Genomic DNA, 8088 nt, shown 5'->3' on the forward strand with positions numbered 1-8088 from the left:
TTAGCTTTAGGTTTTATTCATTACTTTGGTCAAAATAGCCTCAGCTTGATCTTTTTATGTGTGTATTATCTATTTTTAATATATTTGAGACTGAAAGAATAAAGCTTAAGTTTCCAGAAGCAGCCAAATAATCGCACTTTGAATTTATAAAATCTTTTCTTTTTAAGCTGACAGCTGATGAGACATTTGCATTTGAACCTGGCAACATGTAAATTTGAAAGTTTGAATGAACAAGATTGTGAATTAAATGAAGGGGAAAAATATTACTCTTAAAGTTTTTTGGAAACCATTAAATAGGATTACAAACCAATTTATTTTTTAGGCAAATGTTACTTTATCATCTTTTTCAGATCCTTATAATTTTTCTTCAGATTTTTTCCATAAGCTTATCTAATCTTTAGCTGTGATTTTTAATAAATGTTTCTGCTTAGGAATGTATTACAGGTCTTATATCAAGATCTGGTTATAGATTTGGTTTTACAGCTTTTTCCCAGTTTGAATTAAATGATCAAGCCTAATAATTTGGAGGATAGCATAAAGATAAATTACCGACTGAGCTATCAGGGAAGCCCAAATTTTAAATTAGTTACAGATAATGTAAATTTAGTCACCTTTCCAAATGTTTCAATGGTATCCATGGTGGGAGATTAAGCACAATGTCAGATATGAACTAAATTTGGTATTTCTACTGAAACGTGAAGACTTTTTGAATATTAATTAGTAGTTACATGGTTGGTGGCTCAGTGGTAAAAAAAAGAAGCCACCTGTCAATGCAGGAGACATGACTTTAATCCCCTGGGTAGAGAAGGAAATGGCCACCCACTCCAGTATTCTTGCCTGGAAATCCCACAGAGGAGCTTGGTGAGCTACAGTCCATGGGGTCACAAAAGAGTTGGGCATGACTCAGAGCCTAAACACCATCACCACCACCACATTACATGGTTGCTAAGTTGTTTAATACTGGTTTTGAGGATGTCTTTTATCACACATAACATTACTTTTTTTTTTTTTTAATGTGAGGATACTTTATTCCTTTTTGTTAAAACCAGTTGCAACACTAAGCTTCTGGCCCATCCTGCCGATACACAGCCACAAACACTTGCTCATCAGTTGAAGCCTTTAGTAGCATGTTTGAAAAGTGAATAAAAATCCATATAAAACAAATATTCAAATAGTTTTGTTGGAGGAGTGTGTAATTTCCTCAGTTCTGTCTCGCTGCAGCAAAAATTTGAAGCCATGGAAGGACCAGTGTTACAGCTCCAGGTTACAGCTCAGTTTTATTTGGCAAGCAAAGGAAAATTCATCCTCGAGGCGTGAAGGTGGGCCAACCCAAAAGACGCAAAAAGAGAAACCCCCAGCTCAATTTTGGCTCCTCTTTTTAATATGCTTTTTCTCCTCCCCTTGAGCCTACCCTATGTAAATTAGGCTAGCCAGGAGGGCTGTTTGTTTTACCTGAGGTCTTCACTCTGATCCTTGGACCTTCCTTTGTTCTATTTTCACAGGCTTTTCCCTTAGTCTTTTAGCCACGGCCATTCTGGACTCTTTTTCCTATTCTAACTACCTAACAGTTTCCACAGGAACACAAATAAGTGTGACCCCATCTCCCAGTCTTCCACATTGGTGCACCTGTGCCAACCCTACTCATATACATCTCAAAACTAGCAGTAATTAAGTTAAGTAAGTGCTAGTTGCTCAGTCGTGCCCGACTCTGCGACCCCATGGACTGCAGCCCACTAGGCTCCTCTGTCCACGAGATTTTCCCCAATTAAGTTAAATGGTCCCCCCAAAACCTTTAAATCAAGCTAAACTCACAGTTAACAGCTACAGGAGTGGTAACTACACATTAATGTGAGTGGGAGCGCAGTCTGCCGAATGCTGCTTCATGCTGCTCTCCCAGGCCCAGGACAGGGTGCAGGGGGCTGACATCCCGCTCCTCCACTCTGGGTGAGGAGTCCTGGTTTTGGATCTGCTTCATCAGTTGCCATGTTGGCCCTGGCATCACACAGTAGATGGTGGGTCTCTGGAATCCATTGAAGATAGAAGCCGCAGCAACAGTGTAAGCACCCATGTTCTCAAAGAGCATCCAACTGCCCACATGCAGGTTATAGTGCTCAACAATGTGGTCCAGGCCATCACAGATTGGTCCCCAGATGCTGGATGAATAATACTTCTCGTCTGGTTTGGATCTCTTCTGCAGGAGAGTGTGTGTGTGTGATCCTAAAAAATGCAGTTAAATGACCCATATACTCCATCGTTCATGTAATACATAACTGTTTGTTCACTTGACTCCTCTTCATCATCAGAGGCTGTCTGTTCCTTTAATATGAGTTTTTTGGCAATGATATTAACTGCGAGTGTGAAAGCTGATGCAACATAGTATCTGCCCAGCTCACGTATGATTCTCACTCCAGAGTCTGATGGAAAATACTTGTCCAATGCTGGGTTGATTACACTGGTGATCTCCAAATTTAAGCTTTACATCCTCAGAATCAGGAAAGCCACCACCAATATCAAGCAGATACATGTTGAAACCAACCTTAGCTCCTATGTCAAAGACACAGCAGGCATCAGAGATCACCTGCACGAAGGTTTCAGGATCAGTACAGCCACTTCCCACATGGAAGCTGACACCAATGACATCAATATCTAGCTCTATTACCCATTCCAAAAGAAGCCTGTGGCACCAAATTTGACACTGAGGTGACAGACTGCTTTGGAATCATCAGTGGCAATCCGCAAAACCAACTTGGCCTTTGGATGTGCCCTGGCAACTTTCATCAACTTGACTTCACTATCAAAAGTCATCATCTGTACCCCGTTATTGACAGTGTACTTAATCTGAGACACTTGTTTACATGGATTTGCATAGGTAATCCTCTCTGGAGGCACCCCAAGATAGCACCAATTGTATTTCATTCTTGCTGGCACAGTCAAATCCTGTCCCAATGGCAGCTGGCATCTTCACTATGGTTCTACTATCATTGTATTTGACTGCAAAAATGGGGGTGACCCAAGGAAGGGGTTTAAAACCATCTCAGATGTTTCTTTAGAATGTCTCCCAGGTCCGCAACATAGAAGGCATGCTTATCATCATCATCAGAAATTTCATTAATTTTTTGGTCCAGAATGTCCTTGGCAGTAAAGCCTTCATTCAAGAAATGGCAGTCAAACTCTTCATTACTAAAGCTGTTACTGGTTTCTTGATGTCTTTTTGAAACACAACAAACTGCAAATAGGGTCAGTCAGTCAGTCAGTCAGTCAGTTCAGTTGCTCAGTCATGTCTGACTCTTTGAGATTCCATGGATGGCAGGCCGCCAGGCTGCCCTGTCCATCACCAACTCCTGGAGTTTACCCAAACTCATGTCCATTGAGTCAGTGATGCCATCCAACCATCATCCTCTGCCCTCCCCTTCTTCTGCCTTCAATCTTTCCCAACATCAGGTTCTTTTCAAATGAGTCAGCTCTTGGCTAAGGTATTGGAGTTTTGGCTTCAACATCAGTCCTTCCAATGAACACTCAGGACTGATCTCCTTTAGGATGGACTGGTTGGATCTCCTTGCAGTCCAAGAGACTCTCACGGTATAAACAAATATGGAAACCTTAGAGGTGGAATTTAAAAAGATGATGTCAACTTGTCACAAAGGCAATTCTCCAGGAATTTCAAGTCCCACTGAAGATGCGTGTGCCCTCCGTGCAGCAGTGGAAACGTTCGATAAACACACAAACTGCTCTCCACCTCAGAGCGCAGGGGCGTGGCGGGCAGACTCCATCCAGAGGATATTCTGCAGCTTAGCACGCAGGACCACCGGCCGCCCGCCGCCTCGCGCCCTCCTGCAGAGGACTACTGGCGAGGGGGCACTGGAGCGCTGGCAGAGGGGTGGAGGTGGCGGAGGCTGAGGAGGCTGACAAAAGCATATATTACATTTTGATGAAAAACAAAATAGACAGTATTATTAACTTCTTGAATTAAAAGTATAATTAGAAAAGATCCCCCCTAAAACCTGATGGTTAAATTGTTCAATTTAGCTAAAATATAGAGTGGGGAAATATTTTGAGGCACACTAAATAATTTTAAAGTCTGACCACAGCATTTCCTTTTCTTCTTGCCTCCCATTCATACCAATTTACTGTTCCTTCCATTTCCATAACTTACGAGACTATGAAAATCATTTTGGTATTTTACCACTGGGGGATGGTAGAACTAGTTTGTCAAATTTTATGCTGCTTTAACACTTGAGTCTTCCTAATCTTAAAATGAATTTGGAGATATTTGGTTGAATGATGTTTTGGAACCAAATTAGTTTATGACTTTTTAGAGTGAAGGAAGACAGAAACTACCCATTAGTCAAAAAATACTGAATTTGTTTCTGAAACTTCTGTAGTTTTTATAGGCTCTATATAGTTAAGTAATTGATCAACTTGTACAAGTTAACAACAGCCAGCAAGATTGAAACCTTCAACCCTATAGTCACAAAATACTGGATTCTGCAAAAATGGATCCTTCATCGGTTTAGCCTGAGATGACACCATTATACCTGTCAACACCTTGATTGCAACTGATGAGACTCTATGCAGAGGACACATGTGAGACACACCCAGACCTTTTCTCACAGAAACAGAAAAAGTGCATGTTCTTTTAAACTGCCAATTTTGTTAATCCTAATATGTATGCCTAATCATATGCCTAATATGTAATCCTAATACAGAATGTCTATATCACCGTGTGTGTAGAGCTTGAAGGCATCTGTATTAGAGTTCTCCAGAGAAGCAGTGCCAATATGATATGTGTGTGTGTGTATTTATATGGGTGGGATGTGTATATATTCTTTCTCTCTCTCTTCTGTCATAGGTCTACAGGGAGAGATAGAGATGGATTGATTAATTTACCTTAAGGAATTGACTCATGTGAAGGTGGACATTGCCAAGTTCAAAATCTTAAGGGGGTCAGACTGGCATGTTGGAGGCTCAGGGAAGAGTGACCATTCAAGTTCAAAGGCAGTCTGCTGACAGAATTCATTCTTGCTTGGGAGAGGTCATTTTCTGTCCTATTACAGCATCTAGCTGAGGGCCACTGTCATTATAGAGGGCAATCTATTAATACTTTATTCAAAGTTAATAAATTTAAATGTTCACCTCATCCAAAAACCACCCTCACAGAAACATCCAGAATAATATTTGATCAAATATCTGGGCACCATGGTCAAGCTGACACATAAAATTGAGCATCACGAGTTCACCCCTTATCAACTTGACATTCATACACATCTCCTTAAACTGTACTTCATCTCCAAATAAAGACAATAACAGGGTCATACTTCTGTCTAACATACTATAGCTATCCTAAATACAACTTAAAACTCACTGTTTCTCCAGAAGAGGATGCAAAGTCCTTGGGTGATATTTACTTTTGTCCTTGATATTTCATAACTTAAGACACGAAGATGCAAAGTGATGGCACTTGAATAGTACAGTATAAGGTCAATATATTTTAAGTTACATGATAAGGGGATAAAAGAGGGGAGACACGCAAAGTATTTATGTAATACACAATCATACTGATAACAGAATAAGGCAGACACACTCATGACAATTATAGTTTTCATTTCTGTAACTAGTCACATGGTCATAGTCTTAGTCCCTCAGTCATGTCTGACCCTTTGTGACCCCATGGACTGTAGTCCTCCAGGGTCCTCTGTCCGTGGGGATTCTCCAGGCAAGATTACTGCAGTGGGTTGCCATGCTCTCCTCCAGAGGATCTTCCCAACCCAGAGATGAAACTGTGTCTTTTCTTTCCTGAATCGGCAGGCAGGTTCTTTACCACTAGTGTCACCTGGGAAGCCCTCTTTGCCTGGTGGGGTGACTCAAAGCTACTCTCCTGAAGGTCCAGGCCACTAGTAGTACTGCTTGGATTGTTGTTGGTTCTTACTGAGTTTAATCCCAGGTCACTGTTACACTAAGAGATGTCGTAAGGGATCTCCTGTATTTGAGACATACTTTTCCTTACCTCCATTTTAGAGTAGTCGTCCCATTCCTTCTTGGTTGTCAGGCCCAGTCAGCCTAGCTGGAACTGTAACTCCCTTTTCTTGCCTGTTGATTCAGAGGCAGAAGGAACCCAATGTGGCCAGGTGACTGTCTTAACTTCTACTTCAGTGGAATTATTGTTGTGTTTCCTGGTAGATGCATTCCTCCCTTTGGAAGTGACATCTAGATCAGCAGAACATGAGGTCTAGGAGATAGCAAGCAACAGTTTTGCTAGTGGGTCACTTGGGATAGTAGTGAAGTGTGCCACTCCCATTCTGACCTCTTGATTCCTGGCCCTGTGAATCCTGGCTATAGAAGAAACAGTACTATGTGTCAGACACTGATTCAGGACATGTACATCCTCCTGGAGAATCTTGCCCCAGTCCTGAAAGGTATCACCATCTAGGTGACACTCTAACAGAGTCTTCAAAAGGCCATTCTGCCAACTCAATTGCTTCAGGATGGTGGGTAACACAACAAGGCCAGTGAATTACATGAGCGTGGGTTCATTTTCAGATATCATTTGCTATGAAGTGAGTTCCTTGATCAGAAGCAATGCTATTTTGGGACCCCTCCCCCCAAACCCCTTTCTCCCACCCTGGTCCTTCCTCAGCTTTAGAGAAGCTTTCTCTTCCAGATTATTTTCCTTTTGTTCCTATATGCCTTATGGCTGGTGCGATGTGGTGATTTGTTCTTGCTTCATCCTGGAAGCCAACATCAGGGACACTTCTTTTGGATCACCAAAATGCAAACAAACTCTAATAATACATTTTTCATTCAATGAAATCTTTTTTCCCCCAGCTTCTTGGATTATAAATTCAGTGGTCAGAATTTGAAAATCAGTGAACCTTGCACTTGAAATAATGCAAACCTCAAAAACTTTCTTAAATAGAATCTTAAAATTGGTTCTCCTGAAAGCATACTTGTTCTATAATATTTTCCTCTAAAAACCTTTAAGAATTACACATTGCCTATTGCTATTGTGGCATGAACTTTGTAGCCCATGCCTTTCTACTATTATTTTCTGGAATGCTCTTTTTCCATTCTTTCATCTCTACACACACATACCCATACATACATACACTGCCTGCCGCCCCCCCACCCCCGCCCCACACACACCCTCCCTTCTTGCTCTTGAGATACCCACTATTCTTTAGGCTCCATTTCATTTCTAATTTTTCCATGAAGCCATTTCCAATTCCCTTAGTAAATGTTACTCTATTTTTCTTTCAACCTTCATAGCGTGGTTTGTTCCTCTCTTATGGTATTTCTCATAATCTTTTCTTAAATTCACTGTTTCTTATCTTCTTTGTTAGATCATAAGCTATTTGAAGGCAGGGATTGGACTGCTCTGATTCTGGCATTATTTAGGATCTAGATCACTGGCTTGAACATAATAGGTTAGTCCATAGATGATTACAGGATTAAAATGAATGAACGCCTTTTAGCCATGCTCAAGACTCTGCCAAAAATGAGCTGATGTTATCTCAAAAGGGATTTTCAGTGCACTTGGTCACGAAGGAGTTTTCACTTGTGTGTGGAAAATGAAAACATAAAGGTAAGATAGTGAGTTTTCCACAAAGTTAAATGTAACCAATTTAAAGGAAAGCCTTTTATTTTGGGTTGCTCCCCTTTCTACCTGTTGAAGGTTTTTGTCTTTCTTTTATGGTGGTTGGAAGTGCTTATTTTTTAGAAGAATAAAACTCTAGAAATGGTAGATTAGACTCTCCATTTTTTTAATCTCACTTTTATTTTTTAATGGTCTGTGATTTCTAAAGTTTTGGGAACTTCTGCTTCCCAAGATCACCAGACAAAAGAGTGGAAGGATTCTGATAAAACTGGTTATGATGAAAGAAAAATGGACTAAATATAGGGAAAGTAATGGCAGTGGGAACATTCCTAGTAACTAGTTTTGCAACATTTGTCTCAACCCTGTGCAATTAAGAGAAACACAGTTAAGATTTAGGGCTTCCCAATTTGTGCTAATGGTAAAAAATCTGCCTTCCAATGCAGGAGAGACAAGTGATGCAGCTTTGATCCCTGGGTCAGGAGGATCCCCTGGAGGAG

General features: G+C 40.8%; 1 pseudogene; it reads right to left on the bottom strand.

The window, feature by feature from the left end:
• Positions 1-1836: 1836 nt before the first annotated feature.
• On the bottom strand, positions 1837-6010 carry LOC133068039 (ornithine decarboxylase-like; annotated as a pseudogene).
• Positions 6011-8088: the final 2078 nt, after the last annotated feature.

Source organism: Dama dama, chromosome 13 (assembly GCF_033118175.1).
Source record: "Dama dama isolate Ldn47 chromosome 13, ASM3311817v1, whole genome shotgun sequence".
NCBI classification, from domain to species: Eukaryota; Metazoa; Chordata; class Mammalia; order Artiodactyla; family Cervidae; genus Dama; species Dama dama.